Source organism: Biomphalaria glabrata, chromosome 13 (assembly GCF_947242115.1).
Source record: "Biomphalaria glabrata chromosome 13, xgBioGlab47.1, whole genome shotgun sequence".
NCBI classification, from domain to species: domain Eukaryota; kingdom Metazoa; phylum Mollusca; class Gastropoda; family Planorbidae; genus Biomphalaria; species Biomphalaria glabrata.
In genome coordinates, this window is record NC_074723.1 from 17,120,155 (window position 1) to 17,145,010 (window position 24,856).

General features: G+C 36.2%; 1 protein-coding gene across 1 annotated transcript in view; it reads right to left on the reverse strand.

Annotated features, from left to right (window-relative positions):
* The window catches only part of LOC106076452 (G-protein coupled receptor dmsr-1-like), a 77,961-nt gene extending 59,914 nt beyond the window's left edge, over window positions 1-18,047 (reverse strand). The window contains exon 1 of the mRNA XM_056007349.1: window positions 17,804-18,047. The gene's annotated coding sequence lies outside the window, so the exon portion shown is untranslated. The remainder of the gene's footprint in view (window positions 1-17,803) is intronic.
* Between the last annotated feature and the right edge of the window lie 6,809 nt (window positions 18,048-24,856).

Consider the following 24,856-nt stretch of genomic DNA (forward strand, 5'->3'; position numbering starts at 1 on the left):
AATTTTGCACTTTTTTTTCCCTGACAAAACAAGAATCAATTAAAATTAATTAACTTTTGGTAATTAATTATTTGTCTTGGTATCTCGAACAAGGGAAGGAACTTGTACTGATGTGGTGGTGTATATTGAATTAGCCCCATTTATTCTTTGTACGTTCACAGTATATAGTTTGACGCTAACTATAGATAACTATAAAATCTTCTTTTTTCATAACCTAAGCGCTGGTCACATCATTGTTAGTGACAGGAATTAGTGGAATCACGAAGTGTAACTTTTTGTCGTGTTTCACGTGAAAATAAAACCTAATCGAGAATTCTGGGAGTTAACCACATGGTTAGAGCGGCAGTAGTCGCCAGGATCTTAAGCTGTAAGGATGTTTAGCGTAGTGGATTCTGTGATTTAGTATCCGTTTTGTACTTAGAATATTTCATGGGATTTGTGAAGCATAATGTGTATTTCTTTGTGGCAGGAATTGAAAGTGAGATTTTATTTTATTGGAAATAAATATCGTCTGCTGATCAAGGTCTTACTTGATTACTATTAATATGTGTTGTGCTGTGCTGAATGAAGTAGACATACGAGATGAAAAGTAGTACATCAGCAGAAGTGAAACAAGACATCTTCAATGGCATTAATATACACAAGCAAATGTCACATAATAGTAGTGACATTACTGAATGTGCTTGATGAGGCTGAGAAGGTTTTAGCCCTTAAGTTCGATACTAAGGTCAATCACCCTTTTTTTTATAGAAATGCATTTTAAAAGCAATCACCCAGTGCGCCCTTCTCTCTCGCCCCCCCCCCCTCTCTAACTGGCCCAGCCAAGTAACAGGTTCATAGCGTACTGAGAACGCTAAAAGCATGAAATTGACCTAAACAAAAACAATTGGTAAAAATATTTGTAATCGCACAGATTTATTATTGTTAGTCTAGATGTATTACAAACTTAATTACACGACTGATCCAAATTAATTGCGCTTAATTTAAGCATATTTGAAAAGTATTTTTCTTTCTTTTTTATTCTTTTTTTTTTCTAAAATGGTGCGTTATATGTAAAGGAAATAAATATTTTATATTTAATATTCATTTAGAAACTGTCTTACGTTTTCCAAGTACACATAAAAAATATGTGTAGAGTTTTTTTTTTTTTTTTAATTAGTTGCCATTATATACAGTCAATCCATTACTAATGCTGGTTAACTAGTTTTTCGTTAGCGGCCCTCCAGCGATCAAATATTGCAAAATATCACGATTTGGCTTAGGATTGGAAAACTATGTCAACCTCCATCATAGACTGGTGCGCAACAGACAGTGATAAGTATGGAACGGTTGAGTATTGACATTTCTGTCATTTACGGGCAGCGCTTAGAAATTAATAAATCAAGAATTGAACACGTTCAAAATGTCAAGAGAGAAACAGCACAGCTAAGAAAGAAATAATTAAACACAGGCAAGAGCAGGTTAGACAGAAGGTCATCACAACCCAACCCCCCCCCCCTCCACATGGGAGGGCTTTATTGAAATGCCAGAAGTGCAGGTTGTTCGTTCGTTAATTTTATTTCTTCCCAAAAGTAATCTTCTCCTTGACAACTAGTAAAAAATAAAATATAAAAAGTAAAGGGACCCCTTTCGACATTGCTATGTATAGGATAGATATTGTAAAGCGCCTCTGCTTTTATGGTCCACTGTTAACGAGGGGGCAAGACAACTTTAGTCTACGTCTTGAGTCGAGGGTCTCAAACAGAGGACGCATTTGTTAATATTGGTCTAACCAAGGTAATTTTCTGAATAAACTAAAAAAACAACAACAACAACAACAAAAACTTAAGTTTTACAAAGCTTATATCAACGCACTCTGTCAGTCTAGTCTGTCTGGTAAAAAGTGTGTACACGTTATTTCTCCCAAACCCATTCACGGATTAATTTGAAACTTTGCAAAATTATTCATTGTATAGACAAGGCATGAATCAATAAAAAAAATGTAACAGATTAGTCACCATTATGCCAACATTATTTTGTTTGATACCAACAAAGGAAACTAATACTTCATTATTTTAAAAATTAGAGGGTTCACTTTCGGAAAAGAAAAACAAAAGTAGCCGTTGCATCAGAAATTTGAATGATCTAAAATATCACGATGACCAATTTTCATTTTCTCTTCTAGTTTCTGATATCTTAACAGGACGGACGGACAGACGGACGGACGGACAGACTGACAGACAGGCCACACAAAACTAAAAAAAATTAACTAAACTTTTCCCCTTTCGGGGGCTTCTAAATATACACAGTTTTTTTTTGTCAATGAAATATTGGTAATTAATTATTTTGTTAAGGTAAATAACTTGTACATTATTAATTGATATAGTTTTAATGACGACCTTTTTTTTTAAAAAAAAAAAATGATTTCTTATATTTTTACTTGTTTACGTATTCTCTTACATTGTCAAGTTCTCATTACTTCAACCTAAAAGTCAAATTGGAACATTGATAGTACTTAATGTTATAAAATACTTGCCAGTCAAAGGTTAAGAGCACCTCTTTAGTTACTTTGCTCAACGTAATTGCATGCCTAATTTATAACTCGGACACTATGACCTTTAGAATTTAAAGTCATATTTCACTCATTAGTTAGCCACGCACACTATTTAGTCAGCCCCTACAAGTCAGTTCACTAAAATATTTTGGAGAGGAACACCGAGGCAACAGGTTGTCACTTTCACTAAGTTTAAATCCCAGGCGATATTTGGAGAGCTAATTACGTGTCTAAAATAATTAACTCTGACATTTGGGTCCCGAATTGTAAAAGTACATTGTATTTAAAGAGTTAATAGGTCTAATTGTTATCTTTAAGTCTGTGGAGATGGATTGGTCAATACATATTGTTTTAGAGCTTAGAAAGTCAACTTTTCTAACGTTTCTTTAAATAATAACCGTTTCTAAAAGTCAGTTTTAAAAAGGAACTGCTTCTTAAGTCACTCAGAAATCAATGGTTTCTAAACACAAACTTCATCGACACACATATAGACTTCGTCAACGGCATCGTTCTGCTCATTTTCTTGTCCGTAGATGTGAACAAATAAGAGACTTCATGAAGTGAGAGTCTCCAGAGCAATTAGACGGGAATTCCCGGCTCTTTTAGCTCCGAAACGACAAGAGGATAAACAAACACAATGTCACGTGTGGTCTCTTGGAACGGGATCAATGCTGTGGGCAAAGCAAGAGTTAAATATATTTCTCTGGTAACCATTAGATTGAACATGAGAAAATAACTATTGCTGTGTGGTGACGTAATAGCCAAAGGAAAAAAAATGAAACTGTTGGTAGAAACTTGTTATTTTGTTTTATTTTTAACGTTTATATAATTGTATACTTACAGTTGCTAGGCTGAGGATGATTTTTGAGTGCATTAATACTTATATTAACTATTTTGTTATATTTAGTTAGTGACCACTGAAAACTGTCTGTCTCTAACGTTTCGATCTAAAAAGAAAAACTGAAATTCTATTCAAGGTACGAGTTTGCCCACGGCTTCATGGGCGTAGCCAGGGGGGGGGGGTTTGGGGTTCAAACCCCCCCCCCCCCCCCGAAATGAAACCCCCCCCTTCCCCCCGCAGGGGGGATCGGAATTTAGTGACTGATTTTTTGCTTTGATTTTGTTTATTTTAGGTGAGATTTTAATACAAAACCATCACTTTCCCCAGCACAACCAAGGATGTTTTAAGTTTAAAACCCCCTACCAGGGTTTTTTTTTAGTTTAAAACCCCTACCAGGGGGGTTCGAGTTTAAAAACCCCTACCAGGGGGGTTCGAGTTTAAAACCCCTACCAGGGGTTTTTGCAGTTAAATCTCAAAAAAAAAAATGCAAACGAAAATCACCAAATTCCAAGAGCACAAAAAAAGCAAAGTACGCACTCAATATTCTATGACCGTAGCTAAATGGGTTATGACTTAGTTTTGAGTTTAAACCCCACTTCAGCGGGTATGAAGGTAAAAAATACCTCTTTAATAATAAAAACAAAGCACAATATACACTCAAAATGTTATGAGTGTAGTCAAAGGGGTTTTCAGTTTAAACTCCCCTCCAGTGGAGTTTGAAGCTAAAAAGTACCTCTTCAATATAAATTAAAGCAAATTACTCACTCTAAAATCTATGTGCGTAGCCAAAGGGGTTTTGAGTTTAACTCCCCCCCCCCCCCCCGCCAGGGGGTTTGAAGCTAAAAAATACATCTTCAGTGTCAGAAAAAAGCAAATTACGCACTCAAAATGCTATGAGCGTTGCCGTAAGGGGTTTTGAGTTTAAACCCCCCTTCAGGGGGGTTTGATGCTAAAATACCTCTTCAATATAAAAAAAAAGCAAATTACACACTAAAATTATTTGAGCGTAGCCAATCCTATGGGGGGTTTTGAGTTTAAACCCCTCTCCTACAGATGGCTTTTTTTTTAAGTTTAAAATACCCCTCCAGATGATTTTGAGTTTAAGATCCCCCTACATAGCATTTGGAGTTGGAAAACCCCCAACAGATGATTTTGACGATAAAACTTCCCTTTTCGATGTAAAATCTAAAGCAAACTACAATCACTTAATTCCAAGAGCATATTCAAGAGAGACTACACATTTTTACCTGTGGCGGGGCTCCATCAATAAAGTGCAGTGAATAGTCATCTGCCGAGATTGAAAAACACTAAATGTGGCTCAATAAAGATGGCAGATTTTAGGAGTCAGTTATAGGGATCGGGTCCAAATCAAGAAAATCCTATGCCAAACTGTGAGTCGACCCCTTAGTAAGATTGTGACAGAGCGTCGCATGAGGTTTGCCGGACATGTTCTCCGACAAAAAGAATTACGCATAAGAAGAGTTGCAATGATATCCTAGTACAACATGACGCCACTCATTCATGGAGGTCCTCATGGCAGGTGGGAAGAGGCTTCAGACATTACCAGTGACAGATTTTTATGGAAACAGCTTGACGGCAAATGCTCCGAACGGCGCGGGAGGGTCTAAGTCAGTAAGAATAGCCCATAAGTTTTTGAAATAAAACTTTTTAATAGCTGGTAAATGCAGTGTAGATACCTCAGAATATGCATTTTGTTGGCTTTCAATATCAGAAATAGTGCTTGGCGGCGGGGCTGCGCCCCGCGCTGGGGAAGTTCCTAGCGCTCCCCCAGACCCCCTTGCTAGTAATGGCGGGGGATCTACAACTTTATGGAAACAGCTTGACGGCAAATGCGCAGAACGGCGCTGGAGGGTCTAAGTCAGTAAGAATAGCACATTAGGTTTTTGAAATAAAACTTTATAATAGCTGGTAAATGTAGTGTAGATACCTCAGAATATGCATTTTGTTGGCTTCCAATATCAGAAATAGTGCTTGGCGGCGGGGCTTCGCCCCGCGCTGGGGAAGCTCCTAGCGCTCCCCCAGACCCCTTTGGTAGTAATGGCGGGGAATCTACAATTTTTCCACTAACTCATGGAAGAACCTATTCTAGGGCACAATAAACGTCTTCCAAAAGAATGAAGGGTCAAAATGCAATAAAGATTTTGTACACACACACACACACACATAAATACATGTAGATTTTTTTCGCGCGGGGGGGGGGGGGGAGAAAAAATTCCCCCCCCCCCAAACCCCCCCCGAAAAAAAATCCTCGCTACGCCCATGCACGGCTTTATATTCACTTTTGAAAATGTACCTTTAAAAAACATTTTTTTAACCATACTGTATAGGTCGTATATTGGTCTCTCATAATCTATGAAGTATAATGATACGAACGTTTGGAATACGAATCTGAGGTCTCAGATTCGAATGTCGAGGATAACTTGAATTTTGAATTTAGGAATTCTAATGGCGCCCCCAAGTCCAACTTGAATGGTGACCTGACATATTTTGCAAATCCTATCACCTCTGTGATTCTTCGCTTCAGTTTACTTATCTCTTAATATTTTAGACCGTTGGGGCACCACACATGATCTGTCAACCGTCTTTCTCCATTCCTCTTCATCTTCCTCCTTGACTAGAATCTCTTTTACTTTTAGTTCCTTACATTATTTAATGTCGCATGAGACATAGCTTTCTCTCTTGGCCTGTTATTTAAACTGTTGTTACAGTTCTCTGTAATAAGGCGTTTTATTACTATTGTTTGTTTTTTTACTGTAATATATTTTCATTCAACAATTAGAGAGCTAGGTAGAGCCTTCCAATCAATTGCTAACCATATGAGTGTTAACCTATTTATATGCTACATACATAATATATATATATATATATATATATATATATATATATATATATATATATATATATATATATATATATATATATATATATATATATATGTATATATCTATATATATTGTTGCAACTCCAGTGGTGGACTGATAGGGTTAATGTGTGTTTGACCTACTGACACACACGACTAAAGCGAATCACACAGGTCAACGACTGTTGAACAAGGGACATTACTGCTAGTACACGCAACTATGGCCAGTGTTATGGTCATGTGATCGAAAGCCTTTTCGGTCGAGAGACAATGTGTAAGAATGGACAGTTGAGTCCAGGACAGCAAGGCAGTAAAGACGGTGCGGTACCTTGTTAATCCTCGACAATGTAGCTGTACGAGTTTAGAAGTAGACAGAGAGAGACTTGTAGTGATTAGTTAGGCAGTTCTATTGTGTTAAAGCATTTGAAGTTAGTGAAGCCAATAGTGTTTTATTGGCCGTTGATGTATTTGTCATTAAACCGCCATCTTGTTACTTGAACCTCTTGTTGTCAAGTTCTTGTGTTAGATATGCTGTGTTGTTTAGCAGTGTTTACGGAAGACCTGGTAGTGAAGATCGTAACAGTATATATATATATATATATATATATTTAGTAAAATTGAAGACTGAATATTTTGTATGTATATGTGATTCCACACGCCTTTCTCTAAGCCTAAACCAAATACACAACACATTCAAATTACCAATTCCTTTGTGTCCCCTGAATGAATAATGTTTAACGCTCAGGTTAAAAAAAAATATGATTAGCCTTGCAGCACAATTGTATTGCAGGTCTCAGTTTTCACACTGTCCGTCCACGGCAATAATTGTTGGCACATCCTTCAACAGTTAACAAGAAAATAATAAATATAATAACATCTTCTCTCCCCTTTCTAGTTGCTTTCCCCCCTTTTTTTTTTTTTCCTCTTTCTCTCTGCAAAATTGTCTGCTTTTAAAGGGGAGACAATCGCTCGTCAATACAAGTTATCCTCTCTGCCCGCGTCAGCTGGAAATTCTAACAATAAACTTTTATAAGACAAATTTTGTAGAAGCAGACATCTCTTTAATCTTTCTCTCTAACCAGAGTTGAAAAGAGAGTCAAGTGGAAGCTTTAATGAACTATCTTTGTCGAGTTTTTTGAAAGATATGTTTCTGCCACCATGAGCGCCCCCCTATAGAGAGAGACTCCCAAGTTTCCTCAGCTTTTACTCCAGGAAGAAAGGACTGTTAAAAATGTCGTCAGTGAAGAAGTTGGAGGCGTTTTAGAATAGGGAGACAGGACATGGACATCTTAAAAGTTACAATTTAAGCACGACATTGTAGGTTTTAAAATGTTAGGGGTTCATAAGCTAGACAGAAAAAAAAAGGGAGTGTGGATCGGATGACAGATAGAAGGGAGATAAGCGTAGTCTGTAGACAGGAAGGAATTCTTTTGAGAATTAAATTCATATGTCGATATTTAATGGTGGAATTGTTTTATTTAAATAAAAGACTCCCAGTTTTAGTAGACTGGAAGTGTCTTATAGCAAGATAGGCCTATAAGATCTTGTAGCCGAAAGATAATAAATTGCCCAAACAAATAAGTATATTGAAAACGGAACATACTTTTAGTGGACCAATGGTTACGAGGTACTATTGGTAGTTAATCGTATAAAGTTTCGCTTTCAGACCTTGCGATCTGTAGGGCAGATGATGTTTAGGCCATCTGTTTCTATGGCCAACAGTTAACGAGCAGGATGTCATGTGGCCAGCACAACGACCAACCTCTTTTGCTTTCCCCAACTTAAGTCAGGTACCCATTACAGTTGGGGGGACTCAGGGACGCCCTAAAAATCCCGAAATACAAAATTCCAAGATTCGAACACAAGACCTCAGGTTGGTTCGGAAACCAAGCGCTTAACCAATCAGCCTCCGCACCCCAACTAGTTGCTAGCATAGCTCAGCTCGTAATCTTGGCAGTTCTGTCTCTACACCCCAACTAGTTGCTAGCATAGCTCAGCTCGTAATCTTGGCAGTTCTGTCTCTACACCCCAACTAGTTGCTAGCATAGCTCAGCTCGTAATCTTGGCAATTCTGTCTCTACACTCCAACTAGTTGCTAGCATAGCTCAGCTCGTAATCTTGGCAGTTCTGTCTCTACACCCCAACTAGTTGCTAGCATAGCTCAGCTCGTAATCTTGGCAGTTCTGTCTCTACACCCCAACTAGTTGCTAGCATAGCTCAGCTCGTAATCTTGGCAGTTCTGTCTCCACACCCCAACTAGTTGCTAGCATAGCTCAGCTCGTAATCTTGGCAGTTCTGTCTCCACACCCCAACTAGTTGCTAGCATAGCTCAGCTCGTAATCTTGGCAGTTCTGTCTCTACACCCCAACTAGTTGCTAGCATAGCTCTCATAATCTTGGCAGTTCTGTCTCCACACCCCAACTAGTTGCTAGCATAGCTCTCATAATCTTGGCAGTTCTGTCTCCACACCCCAACTAGTTGCTAGCATAGCTCTCATAATCTTGGCAGTTCTGTCTCCACACCCCAACTAGTTGCTAGCATAGCTCTCATAATCTTGGCAGTTCTGTCTCCACACCCCAACTAGTTGCTAGCATAGCTCTCATAATCTTGGCAGTTCTGTCTCCACACCCCAACTAGTTGCTAGCATAGCTCTCATAATCTTGGCAGTTCTGTCTCCACACCCCAACTAGTTGCTAGCATAGCTCTCATAATCTTGGCAGTTCTGTCTCCACACCCCAACTAGTTGCTAGCATAGCTCTCATAATCTTGGCAGTTCTGTCTCCGCACCCTAACTAGTTGCTAGCATAGCTCTCATAATCTTGGCAGTTCTGTCTCCACACCCCAACTAGTTGCTAGCATAGCTCTCATAATCTTGGCAGTTCTGTCTCCACACCCCAACTAGTTGCTAGCATAGCTCTCATAATCTTGGCAGTTCTGTCTCTACACCCCAACTAGTTGCTAGCATAGCTCTCATAATCTTGGCAGTTCTGTCTCTACACCCAAACTAGTTGCTAGCATAGCTCTCATAATCTTGGCAGTTCTGTCTCCACACCCCAACTAGTTGCTAGCATAGCTCTCATAATCTTGGCAGTTCTGTCTCCACACCCCAACTAGTTGCTAGCATAGCTCTCATAATCTTGGCAGTTCTGTCTCCGCACCCCAACTAGTTGCTAGCATAGCTCTCATAATCTTGGCAGTTCTGTCTCCGCACCCCAACTAGTTGCTAGCATAGCTCTCATAATCTTGGCAGTTCTGTCTCCGCACCCCAACTAGTTGCTAGCATAGCTCTCATAATCTTGGCAGTTCTGTCTCCGCACCCCAACTAGTTGCTAGCATAGCTCTCATAATCTTGGCAGTTCTGTCTCCACACCCCAACTAGTTGCTAGCATAGCTCTCATAATCTTGGCAGTTCTGTCTCTACACCCCAACTAGTTGCTAGCATAGCTCTCATAATCTTGGCAGTTCTGTCTCTACACCCCAACTAGTTGCTAGCATAGCTCTCATAATCTTGGCAGTTATGCCTCCACACATGTACCTCTCATGTTGTATAACCCACGAATAGAAATAAACAGTTGGCGCACAAAACACATTCGCAAATCTACAAAACATTGTTTTGATAGCTTTAGCATTAGTGTTTTAATCAAGAGTTTCGATACCATTTCGTAGCATGCTAATTGCCTTCTCATAATATTCGTGGTGTTAGACACATGGCAATGACATGATTAAGCAACGACGGATGCCGGAGTGTCTTTAGTTTTCTTTTATATCTGTTATTCGCTTTCAAAAAAAATCTTAGCCGTCATTGAGATTTAAACGTAATTTTCTAAAGTCTTTATAAAGAAAAAAAAAACAACAATATAAGCGCAATATAAACAAATCCTTTTAAAAAAAAAAAAAAACTTATTTAAAGGGGAAAATCTGCATCCTTAAAACTATATATTAATAATGTACAAGTTATTTCCCTTCTTTGAAATCAAACAAAATTAGGCTCTTTACATAAGTTTCAGTCAGCAATAGCTTTTCCAGTGTCTAGCAAAACATTCCAAGTTCACGTAGGTCTAAACAGACACAAGAGTAGGTACCAAACTGCGGCGCAAGGCCCTCAGACCCCTGAAAGAGAAAAGTGGTTATAATTGTGCAACGATAATGAAGTGTAACTTTGAGCAGCCAACTGTAAACTACATGTTACTTTATGAAACTAGCTGTATGTTACTGTATATATTTGTGAGTAACCAAACATTTATTTTGCTGTCACTTTTCTATGCCAAATACAAAGGTGTGACTTAATCAATATTAGACATTCTTGACTTAAACGTAACTAACGCATACGACAGCGATATAGCGCTACATTGAGCTTGCATTTTAAATAATGGTGCTAATCAAATTCACCGGCCGAAAATGGTTATGTCTGCAAAAAAAATGGTTATGTGGCAAAGTATGTAGGTCACAGCTGGGACTGTGTAACCACGGGAAACACTGAATTCCTCATTAATCTTCGAACTCGAAGACAAGCCTTATTATTACATCAAATTATCTCAGCGGCCAAAGCTACACTTTTAGACAAATATCAAGAAGTCAATGAATTTGTGAAGTGAAAATGCCAGACCAAAAATAAGCTTACAGATGAATACCTCTCATGTGTTGAACATTACAGTGTGGCATACAAAACAACATAGAAAATGAAATATAACAGATTAATGAAATTTGCAATTTGAAATTAATGTTTCCTTACAGTTCGAGCGAACTACTTTTTTAAAAAATGTGAAATGAACTTATGGGTTGTGTCACAAACATTTTAGTGTGAAATGAACTTATTGAATACATTGCCAACTGTGGTTAACAAAAATACAAACAGATAAAGGAACATTTCTTATTCTATGCTAGCACAAATAAGTATAAGGGTTCTTTCTTCCCCTGTGCCTAAGAGCATGGAACGAGATGCCTGCTTACCCCCAAAGACATAGTTTCTACCTCGAATCAACATGCATGACTAGATTACAACGTGTACAACTCAAAGTATGTCATTGATGTCCCATTATGAAACGAGCACATAGAATGTATTACCAATCTTTTTATGAACTAAGCTTATAGGATGAACTCCCAACTGTCGACATTTAAATATCGTGATGTAGTTCACAAGTGTTATATTGGAGAGAGCATATAAACACCAGGTTTGTTTTCTAAACAAATATATCAAAATCAAATCTTTTTTTTTTAAGCTTGGAAATCCGAAACCAGAGTTAAATTTTTACAAACATCTACTTGATGAGATGATAAGTAACAGTACGCCTGGACTCCAATGTCGTTTATTTCAGTATAAATATTCGCTTCCATCTTAAATTGAAGCCAAAGAACGCGTGGACTGTACGTTGACGTCAGATCGGGGATATCCATTGTTGCCTCCAGTGAGTCAAGAAACAAAAAATTTCATTACATTTGTAATTTAACCAAAAAAAAAAAGTCTGAAAATCTTGTTGTCTAACAAACTTGTTTTGTTTTTTTTCTTAACTTTCACCATTCCTAGAATGATAAATATTATTTTGAAATGTAGAAAAAAAACTGTGAGAGACTCCGATTACTATTTGCTTGATAATAATTTGTAAACGAAACCCGAATTACTTATATTTTCTATAGATCATTTTTAAATAAATATGATACGTGAGTTGATGAAGCCAGTTCGTGGTGAAATGAAAATATTGTCCTATAAATAGCTTTTATTATTATCTTATCTTCTTATCTTATCTGAGCATGCTATAAGCAATAATGTAGCGCTATATAAAGGCTATAAAAATATATTACAGATGACAGACTTTACTCAATAAAAAGAAGATAATTCCCATTCAATGCTCTAATGGAACTAGGGAAGAAGAAGGCATTTGTACGAAATTGTTCTAGCGTATGTGTTTCTGAGTATTTCATTAGGTTTTGTTTTTCTATTTGTAAGCTATGGTTTAGTGTTTTATGTATTTTAGCTACTTTATTCTTTATTACTCTATCCTGAAATGTCTCTAAGTTTAGTTATTTTACTAATGATGTTACACTAATCAAGTTGGAATATTCGTTGTATATAAATCTGACTGCTCTATTTCGTATTTGGTCTAGCTTCGTTATGTTTTCTTTAGTTGGGGGATCCCAAACAGAGTTATTTTTGTGAATCATCCGATTAAACCTCAGCCTCAGCGTTCAGTGTTTCACAAAAGCTGAGGCTGAAAAAAGAATCCAAGCCTTTGAGAGTAAATGCTACAGCAAAATGCTGGGTATCAGATACCAGGAAAAGAAGACAAATGAGTTTGTACTTTTACATGTCAACACTTTGGCTGGCAAAAAGCAGGTGCTCCTCAATAATGTGAAGAGACAAAAGCGGAGCTGATGTGGACATAGTGTCACAAGTCGTCCTTGAAGGTACAGTGGGGGGGGGGGGGAGACACTAGCTGGCTGGACAACGTAAGAAGAATGGACTGGTCTATCTTTGGATAGCTTGCTCAGAACAGCTGCAGACCGAGACAAAATGGAGGAAATGGGTTACGGGAACTGTCACAGCACCCGTACGACAAAAGTCAAGAGACAGATGAATATAAGATGTTGAAATAGTTTTAGTTGTATTTATTATGACACGTCTCTGTTCATATTGTAATCATAGTACTATAGTTCCGTTGCATTTGGTAAATTGTATGTTTATCTTAAAATTCTATGACCAACATATTTATGAAAGGCATTAAGTTAGGTAGGACTGGCTAGTCCAGCAATTTAATTCAAGCTTTATGAAACTTACAGGATGTACCAGAATGTATCTTTATCAGAATATATTTGTTCCAGAATGGGAATAAATGTTTATGTATAAGAGTATATATGTATGAGAATGAATCTTCTAGCTCCATCATTGAATAGGGCAGCACTTTGAGGTGGGGCGAGAGGACTCGTTCAAAATCTATTGATTTTCAAAATTTACCGTGTTTGCCAGACATTAAATACTTATCTTGATTATGACACGTGTGTTGGGAAATATAATAATTATAATAAGATTAGAAATCTAAAGTGACAAAAGAAAAACAAAATTCAAAACCTTCACTAGGAGATAAAGCGGTTTTGATGTCAGAAGAAGGGGCATTGACAACTGACCTCGCAAACATCTTCGTAATCATGAACACCTTTAGAAAGATATTCTCTTTTAGTAGTCTGGCAATTTGCATATTTGTCGTTTAAATATGCCATATGTTAGCCCGAGAATGATTCTACCCTGCCATTTTACCCAGAAATCTCACTGGAGCCGCAGAGGTTCCGCATAATGGGACACCCTATATATTTAGCCATATTTGTAATTACTGATGGATTACTTTCCGTTGTTAATATTAAACAAAATAATTAATTACCATTAATTAATTATGTTTTTTTTTAAATTGATTTATGTCTTGTCCATACCAATGAATAAATATGAATGTTTCAACTTGATCCAAGAATTGGTGTGGGAGAAATAACAAATCGAACCCTTTTACTAGACAGACAGACAGACAGACAGACAGAGTAATTTGATATAAGATTTGTACACATTTATATGACCCCAGCTCAAAAACTGGCTTGATTCAGAATAGACAAAACAATGAGCACAGAGGCTATACATAGTTTCTAGAGAGATTTTTATATGAAAGAACTAGTATGAAATATATATTCTACAATAAATAGCTCCATGAGTAGCCTTGAAAGTTCATAATACATATTTTCAGCTGGTGAGACATTTCTACATAAAAAAAAAGGTAAAAGAGAGAGAGGCAGACTTTTGGAACATACCATTCAAGACATTACTCCGGGAAATACTCCTTCACATCATTATTAAACTCTGTTTGAGTCAGGGTCTAAGAAGCTCAGGTTCTTTCTTGAAAAATCTTGACCAGGCCTGGACCGGCAGCTCTTCACCCCAAGTCCTGTCTGAGGGCTCCCAGCAGTAACGGTACCGTACCACGTACACAGCGGCGCCTCGTTCCTGGTTTTAACTGGCTATAAGTTGCCAAGGGGAAGCGCTAACCCAGAGGCGTAGTCAGAGGGGGTGCCCCAACATCAGGGGGGGGGGTGCCACACGCAGAGAGGCGCCAAAAAAAGTAGAATTATTGTTGATAGTTAAGTAATACATTTTAACTATTTGTGTCATATTATTATGAAGTACTTAAGCCTATATTTTCTGTCTGATGTTCATGGAGAATGAGGGAGGGTGCGCCAATAAAGTTTTTTTTGCCCCAGGCGCACGTTTTGCTTGCTCACTACGCCTCTGCGCTAATCATGGGGAGTTTGCCTCATATTCCTATACTGTAACCGCCACTGTTCCGTTCATGGACGGCCACTCCAGGTAACGGGGCACTGATTTCGGCCCCGTTGTGGAAAAGGCGTGGCGGACTTTTTGATTGTGGTTTGCCAGACCTCTCTAGACGGAGATCAGCAAGTCTGTGGCAGTGGAAGAAGAATAGGAGACAGGCTTCTTATTCCTTTCCACTGAGTGGAAGTTTGGCTTAAAACTTGTAAAGTATTAACCAAGTGGCCACCCCTGCACTATGTTATAATAGTCTGTTCAGGAAAAATCCACAATGGTACAGGAAAGTTATTTACAGTTAATTAAGTGTGAAACATAGACTTAAATATTACACTCAACTGGAAACCGAAATAAATTCTTATTCGCGATTGATCGACTTACAGACCTATATATATATATATATAAAATAAATATATATATTTATGTACGTAAACTATTTTCAAGCTCTAAGGGGGGTGGCCCCAATCAATCTTTTCTGTTCTAGAAAAGTAATGATCTTTAGTTTTCAAAGTTTACAAATAATGCAAAATCATTTCTCGGATATTCACGCAAATATATGAAACAAAACCATTTCCTGTTTGTTTCCATTGAGATAATGTTTAAAAATAAAATTATATGTTACATAGGTTAGGGTTGAAAAAAACCAACTACTTTACTTCTTTTAACTACTTTACAAAACAACGCCTTTTTTGTAGTGTTAAAAAATCTCCATGTCCAGTCTAGAGTAGTATATATAAGTCTATGGTGTGAAACCTAAACGTTCATCAATGTTGGGTAATATAGTTCGGGAATTCTATGTTCCCTTTAACAACAAATTGTATTGGGTGTGTGTTATGCATGAGATAAACTTATTAGAAACATAAATACATAGTTTAAAGTTGCAGAAAACAGTGGTCACGTGCGCTACTTGTGTGCATCCTATTACCACACAGTCAGGCCAGATAATTGAGAGTCAAACACATTTCTCTATGAAAGACACTGTGACCCCATTCTTGGCTCATCGACTCGACTCTTGGTCAAGAAAAAGAAAAATAATCGAATTTGTTGTTGTTGTTGTTTTTTTTTTCAGACATTAAATTTACTTCATTGATTTTTTTTTTTTTTTTCAATCCAATTTTAAGCATTTGTGAAGAATAATGAAGAAGCCAATAAAATTGTCAGGAAATCAAAGGGGCTTAACTTGAGCAGGACTTTGATTCTGTCAATGAAATGTGTTGAATTTTGTTGTTGATTTCTGAAATGAGTTAATTTCTTCTTATTTTTAAATAAGACAAAATAATTAGAATCTATCTATACATCTATACATCTATCAAAGTGTATGTGTGTATGTGTGTGTGTATCCATCCATCCTTCTATCTATCTATCTATCTATCTATCTATCTATCTATCTATCTATCTATCTATCTATCTATCTATCTATCTGTCTATCTATCTATCTATCTATCTATCTATCTATCTATCTATCTATCTATCTATCTATCTATCTGTCTATCTATCTATCTATCTATCTATCTATCTATCTATCTATCTATCTATCTGTCTATCTGTCTATCTGTCTATCTATCTATCTGTCTATCTGTCTGTCTATCTATCTATCTGCCTATCTATCTATCTGTCTATCTGTCTATCTGTCTATCTATCTATCTATCTGTCTATCTGTCTATCTATCTATCTGTAAATCTTAACACCAACAGCAAGGAAATCTTCTTATAATACAAAAACTATACAGAAGACTGCCAGATCTGGAAACTACTGAGCAGTTAATCACAGATACAGATATAGGATTACTGATCTGAACCAATGAATAAACCAATCAGTCTATTTATCTATCTATCTATCTATCTGACTATCTATCTATCTATCTATCTATTTATCTATCTATCTATCTATCTATCTCTATTAATCTCTATCTCTATCTATAAATAAATCGTATTTCTTTAGTCTTTGCAAAATGGAAACACTACAATCCACTCCAGACCTGAAGTTTGACCTACATGTCTCACGCCTGAAGCAGTATCTGCTACAACTGAATCGAACTGCCAAGTTTCAGCTCACACAACATTCACTTCACAAGAATGGACACGTTTTGATAGCAAAACAAAACAAAAAAACAAAAAAAAAAACCGCCTTGAGACTAACGAATGACTTCTTGATCGAGTAATTATACTATTTCGTTTAGTTTTTTATCTTTAGTCTTTTTTTTTTAGTATCAACTGTCTCAAAAGAAAATTAATTAATAAAATTGAAAAAAAAAAAAAAAACTTAAGATCCATTTTCCGCAGCGAAATATTTTTACAAAGCATGAAAACAAAATACATTTTACGGTTTACTAAAAAAAAAACAGTTCTGAACCCGGGGTCCTGGGTTCGAATCCTGGTGAAAACTGGGATTCTTAATTTCGGGATCTTTGAGCACCTCTGAGTCCACCCAGCTCTAAATGGGTACCTGACATTAGTTGGGGAAAATTAAAGGAGGTTGGTCGTTGTGTTGGCCACATGACACACTGTATTCACTGTAGGCCACAGAAAAAGTTGACCTTTACATTTTTGCCCTATAGAGAACAAGCTCTGAAATGTTAACTTTAAAAAAACAGTTATAAATTGAATACTTTATTTATAGGCCTTCTATATATTCAGCCTTTGTCAAGAAAACAAAAATTAGAGAAATAAAATACTTTTAGTATGAATAGAACAATCTGCCAGAAATATACCATTTCAACACAAAACTAAATCAATGAGTGGGGTATAGGAACTGATTGGCCATCACACCTTCATAATCTAAAATCGTCTGAGAGTTGTTCTACCTCGTAAGTAACACAAGAGTTGTTGTCTTCAAAATATTTTTTATGGAAACAGTAAAAGTTCTTGGTTTGTTAGATGATTATTTCAAGAGTAGTGATCTATTAAATCAGCACTTCATGAAAGTAAGCCAAAAGTTTTTCTTAGTCATGATGTCATAATAATATTTTATTCAAACACTTGTACACCTACTTTAGTTCTATTTTGTTGTTTTTTTCTTTTTCCTTACATCTAGAAACTGGCTATCGTGGCACATACAAAGATACAACATTATTGCAATATATTTAATCGACATTATCTATTCCTGTGTTTTAATTACATCTTTAATTTTGTTTAATGTCAGGATAGCGTACTTGTATACAGATAGAAAATTAGCCGTCATTATCAATACATTACAAATGTACTCTTCACAGTGTTGCGCTTTCTATCTGTTTGAAATAATTATACTTACAGGTGATAAGAACTCTTCAGTCATCTCATGAGCATTTAGCAATCCAAGTTAATTATGTCCACTGCAACGATTCGAAGGGGGGTCAATGAAAACGTTAGCCACTCAGCATAACAGGATTGGGCAAAGCGTTGATCTAAGACACTGGAATGCAGTAACACATGTGATGACCAGTCTGCAGACAGAACGTTTGAACTTGAAGGGACAGAGAGGGAGGAGGGGGGGAAGGAAGAGAGAGAGAGAGAACTCTTGCGGTGTGAGCGCTAGAGTCAGGCGGTTGATAAAAGAGTGAGCTGGCCGCTGCTTGTCATCAGAGCGACATTCAGGGTAGATAAAAGAAAGGAGTTGGAACAGAAGGAACGAAGTGTAGCAATATCTATCTTTATATAAAGATTTCTATAAAGCAGAGGACCTACGCCAATTTTAGTTAATTATAAATATAAAAACAGATACTATAAATACTAACTGTTAAGGATTTATCTTATCTTATAAAATACAGACGTTACTTCAAAAAAAAAATGATTACGTCCTATACGTCATGCATCTAGTCAAGCATGTTAAACAATGACTTTAATTCTGCTAAGTTATTGGATTTCCTGGCTGGCTCGGGCAACCCATTCCATGCTCTAATAGCAATAGGGAAGAAGGAAAATTTGTACAAATGTGTCCTAGCATATGGAACGAGGAATGTGCATTTACTTTTCTTTTAGGTTAAAAACAGATACTATAAATACTAACTGTTAAGGATTTATCTTATCTTATAAAATACAGACGTTACTTCAAAAAAAAAATGATTACGTCCTATACGTCATGCATCTAGTCAAGCATGTTAAACAATGACTTTAATTCTGCTAAGTTATTGGATTTCCTGGCTGGCTCGGGCAACCCATTCCATGCTCTAATAGCAATAGGGAAGAAGGAAAATTTGTACAAATGTGTCCTAGCATATGGAACGAGGAATGTGCATTTACTTTTCTTTTAGGTTTTTTTTACCAGTTGTTTTAGCGTTTAGTTTTCTCAATGCGCTATGACCCTATCACTTGTCTGGACCAGTTGGGAAAGGGGGAGGTAAGAAGGGGGTATCTTGGTGATTGTTTACATGATCGTTGTTTAAATACAGAGACAAATGTTCCCTCATGGCTCAAGATTCTTCAAGAGGACTATATCCACCTATACCACCACATCTGTCAAGCACATTTAACGTTTTTAAAATGAATTCTTGTGTTGTCAGGCCAACGAAATAATTGTGCAACATTTCAGTTTGATCCGAGATTGGGTGTGGGAGAAATAACGTGTACACACTTTTTTACCAGACGGACATGCAGAGTGAGTTGTTGTAAGCTTGGTAAAAATGCAGTCCGGATATTTGACAATTCTGATCACTTACGTCCGGATAAACGACGTTCTGCTATATTGTGATTCAAACAGCATTGTTTGAATTGTGTAAGATTTTTTTGGAGACAGAACAAGCCCGTCAAGGAAAAAAAAAATAGGCAAGCCCAATAAAATGCTAAGCAAGCCCACAAAAAGAGGCTTGACAATCTTACAGAAGAGAGGGAGAAGAAGAGCAGAAGCCCCCCCCCCCTCCCCTTTAATTAAAAAAATGAATAAATCTTTATCCTAAGGTATCCTATAAAGAATAAAAGAAATATATATTCTAGACAGAACTATCGATAAAAACATGAGCGTTTCTAAAACTTTCTATTCAACATCTGTGTATGTATAGGTTGAAGTTTAGAAGAACTTGAAAACATAAAACAAGGAAAAAATAAATAATAAATAAATTATACATATTGAAGGAAAGTTAGCGACTTTTTTTTGTTCTCAAATTTTAAGTCTAAAAACTAACATTGAAATATTTCTTGCCAAGGCAGAGAGCTAGAAACTCTGGACAGATAAGTCTATAAACCTAATATCAATTCATGGGTTCTCAAACTTAAACTACATTGTCAATTTCCAAACTTTGAAATTTGTAACATTTATACTTTTTTTTTTTTGCGAAAGTCATACGAAATCTAAAAGCTGTAGATATGTCTTTTTTGTCCAAACACTAAGTTAGCCACTGGTTGATGTAGACAGAGAGAACATGCACCTTATATATTTTTTTTAATGGACACAGATTGCATTTTACAGCAATAAAATGTGTCACTATCTAATAATTAAGATTCGTTACAAGTAAACAAGTCTCCAGATCTTTGACGATAATTTCTCTGAAAATCTGCTCTTAATTAGTTCATAGATCATGAGTTTCTTGAGGATCTGTTCTTTGACAATGTATAATAGTTCTTTTAAAACCTATTCTGTTACGAGTGGTTCTTTCCTTACCTGTTTTTTTTTTAATATTTTTAAAAATCATTAAAAGAAAGTATTCTTGTATGGATCAGTTCTGTGAAGATTAGTTCTTTGTTTTTCCTAACATCTTTGTATGAGGCCCCACCACATCGGCCAGGATGAACGTATTCTTCCTCGCAGAGGCGAACTCCTTATCAGTTCAAAGAATCCAACGCAGCATTCTAATTTTAAGATTCTATTGGCTTGAGAACCTTTGTTCAAATCCAACTTGTTGACGCATCGAATTCATTGTGTTTCTTCAAGTCCGTCCTAGGAGTTTAGGATAAGCCACGCACTTAGCGAGTTCACATCGAGGCTGGGAGGAATACACAAATATGATATAAACTCATACATAAACATGCAGATACACGCAATCACGTCAGGTCAGCAAAGAAGCACACAAACAATCGGATTAAGGTTGCCTCCGTGTTAGAGTTTGGGATTAAAGTAGTCTGTCTTTATAAAAAAAAAAATGACGTAGCGTAAGGTTAATGAACGACCTAATCTTGTTGACCAGAATCCTGTTCAAAATTTAACATTAAAAAAACAAAACGAAAAACCTTCCCGTATTGAACTCCAATATATTTTACAATAATATTTGATAAGCATGGTCTCAACCTGACGCGAAGATGTGCATCTCCATGGTGTATATCCCTACACGCTCTACCGTAGGGAAAGGCCGCTTCCTTGAAGCCATGAAGGAGCGATGGGCCTTTAACAATTAGATAATTCAATAACGTGTAGGCCAGGCTCACGCTGAACTATATCTTCTGAACAACTATTTCATTGTATGAATATGAATGTTATGGCTGGCCTCCTTCAGTCGTAGAACGACTATTGTTAATCTCGAACACTTTTTCGTGTGACTGTGGAGCCCTATTTTGGAGAGACACTCCCGTCCAAATATATCGCGGGTTTAGGTGGCTTTCGCTTCGGTGGTAGAGGAGCAGGCCATTTTTCGTACGCTTTTCTTCCAGAACTGAGGCCCATTTTTTTCACTGTCCGTAGCTTTCTTGGTCACTGTCTCTCTCCATCTAGTGTGGTCTAGGGCTATTACTTCCCAATGGTCAGTATCAATGTTTACTGTTTTTAGGTCCTGTTTTTATTACATCCACGTAAAGGATGTGGGGGCGATCGGTTTTTCTTGAGCCAGACGCGAGTTCCCCGTTCGCATTTGGGATGCGATTGTCCTCCATCCGGCGATCAAGGTGGCGTTGGCTGAGGACTGTAACAATGCAATAATAATAACATTAGTATATCTCCGTTCCCTATGGTATCATGTCGTTAGTCGACCTAACAACACAATTACATCGGCAACACTATCGACACACACACGTCTCTTCTTTTTGTGTGAATGGAGCGAAACAATTTCGAGGTGATTGACAGCACCGTGTCAGGGCCGGTTATGGTCCACTGGTCGTAGATCTGGCATCAATGGCATCTGGCGTAAAGTCATAGCGAGCATATAGAAAAATCATCGAATTTTTTTTTAGAAAATAAAAAAAATATTGTGGAGATGACTTCACGTACTGTGTCATTTACTATTCACATCACATCAAAATAGACAACAAACTAATAGAAAAAATGTTCTATTTTCATAAAGTGAACTGGATGGTCACAGTAATGTGTATCAGTAAGCTGGCGACCAGCTTCTCCATCAAGAACTATCTTTCTTCTCTGAGGTTAATGACGATTGACGGGTCAGATCAGATCTTCAATACATCTAACTAAACTGACAAACATCTGAATTGCATTGCAGATTTGTGTATCTATCTAAATCGAGGGTAGATGTATTATCAAATGACATGACATGCTTTCTCGTGGACAAAAGTGCAAAGGGAAAAAAACTTTTGTTTTTCTAGTTTGCAGAGATTCAATTAAGATAATTTTAAGAGATAAAATCTCTAATGATATTTTTTTTTAAAAAGTTAACGCTGCATAAAAATCTTGACATGTGGAAATATGAAAACGTTTTATTTTAATGTATTTTTATGTTTAAAAGTCCATAATGCTTAACTCTACTCCAGAAGTACAAATGTATGTGTTTTAGTCTGTAGGACAATGCAAATATATATCAAAACATTCCACTCGTAAATGCAATGATTGTGAAAAAAAAATATTCATTTAGTGAAAAAAAAAATCATCGATATAATCTTTATTGTCCGTAAGGAAATTTGTCTTACAATTTGTGCATTACACCAAACAAAACATTGTAACTAGAAAAAAAACAAAATGTACATTCACACCAGACTCACTCATAATTAAAATGTGAAAAGTTTATATCAAATTGTTTCTATTTAATGATCTGATTGCCAGGGGAACAAAAGAGTGTTTGTGTTTGTTTGTCTTTCTATCGGTGTCTTGTATCTCTTTTGTGATTGTAAAATCACAAAATCCTGACCCAAAGGGTGATTCTTTATTTCTAGAATCTTTTTAGTTTTTTATGAATGCTTGTCTCAAACAGCTGCCCAAGTGTTGTTTTTTTTTTCAAATGTCTCTCCAGCTATAGAAACAATATACTTTTCCTTTATTTCCCTATGAAAATCTATTATTGTTTCTTTGTTGTTTTTTTTTACATTTTATAGTAAAAAATATCTTTACAGTATTTTTCAATGTGTTCTGTTATTCTGAAATACTCACTTTCGTCTGAGCTCTATGAGAGCAGGACAAGAAGAGCCGCATCATCAGCGAATTTTGTGAAGGATCAAAAAGGGCTATCGGTGTGAAAATCATTGGTGTACAAAATGAACAACAATGGCGATGTAACACCCCCCCCCCTGGGGCGCCCCTGTGTTAACAATGCGTGCATTTGATATAACATTGTTTACTCTAACCCTCTGGGTAAAAAATTCATTAGCCCATAGTATAATATATGGACTGTTTTTCAACGCTTTCATTTTTTCAATAAGTAAATAAAGTTTTATGGTATTTAAAGTTGATGAGAAATCAATAAAGAACAATCTTACATAAGTGTTCGGTAAGTCCAGATGTTTGTAGAGACGCAATTTAAAATATTTAGGATGACATCTCTACAACCTTTACCCTTTTGGTCCAACTTACTACAAAGATCATTCAGAAGAAACATTTTAACCAATGTTTCTAAAATGTACACACAATAGAAGTAAGTGAAGCAGGTCGAAAGTCATAAGATAATTGATCTAGTAGAGAATTCTAACCAGAGATTGAAATTCTGAAGTCGTTGGATATCCTGGCTGATTCAAGAAATCCTTTCAATACTCTATTAGAACAAATGTAAAAGAAACTGTGCGTAATCCGGTTGGCTGCAGCGGGATACGAAATGTTCCTTTATCTTTGTGCCTATTTTATTAGGTTTTGTTTCGGTAAATGTTTATTATGGTCCATTTTCTTTTTTTTACTTTACTATTTGCTTTTCTATCCTGAAGGGTCTAAAATATCCGATACTTTTATAAATGCTTTTACTCTAGTCAAATTGCTAATAAAAAACTACAATAATTGTATAAATTATATATAACAGAGATATGCAAGTCTAGCAATACAATTTGAAGAAATGTATTAAAAGGTAACTAACCATATTATTGTTTGGACAAAACTATTATACGCGATTATTTCCCTTTATATAGTTAGCCTTTCAATGTCGTGGAACGACTGTCGGTAATTTCTAGAACAATGTTGTTTATATTACAAACTATTAAATGCACAAAAAGCATGTAACTGAATTGACTATACAATGTAATTGTCTAACTGTTGTTGATGAACTAAAAGTACAGATTTTAAAAATAAGAATACATAATGATTTTTTAAATATTTAATGTAAATGTGTGTGTTTTCACTCGCACTCGATAATGTAATGGATTTGAATGTTCTTCCAAATTTATAGATTTCATAACAGCTCAAATAAAATACCATTGCTAAAGGAATTATATTTCACGATTAGTAAGTGTAGATCTAAATAATCTCTCTCTATATAAGCAAAAACACCACTCACTAACTGATTCATTGATCACGTATCCGCATCAAATTTCGTATACAGGTTTAGTATTTTTAAATCATTTTTTTTCTTTTTTACTATGTCTGCTTATTTTTAATATAGTTTACGTCATTTCCACTTCCTTTTAAAAATACTCAAAAACACTGCATGAACTTTTTTTACCTAGATCTAATGCAAATAAAAAAAAACTTCTTTTTTTTCATCAATAACTTTTTCATGCGTTTGTGTGTATCAAAGTAAAGTGTTAAGTTGTAATTTTTGCAGAAAGTTTGTTTTACTTCTAAGTAATTGCTTACTAAGAAATTGTTAAGTTAGCTTCACATATATAACTGAGGAAATTCATTTCACTTTTTAGCGGTCCCCGAAACGGGTAGTAGTTTTGTGTGATTTGTCTGTCCTTATCTTATATAATTCAGACGTTACTTCAAAAAAGAAGATGATTACGTCCTACGCGTCATGCATTTAGTCATGCATATTAACCAATGACTTAAACTCTGCCAAGTCACTGGTTTTCCTGGCTAGCTCAGGCAACCCATTCCATGCTCTAATAGCACTAGGGAAGAAGGAGTATTTGTACAAATTTGTCCTAGCATATGGGACGAGGAATGTGCCTTTATCTTTGTGTCTTTCAGAGTATTTTATTAAATTTTGTTTTTGTATTTGAAGATTATGGTTCAGTGTTTTATGTATGATTGCTACTTTACTTTTGAGCCTTCTGTCCTGAAGGCTTTCTAAATTTAGTGATTTTACTAAAG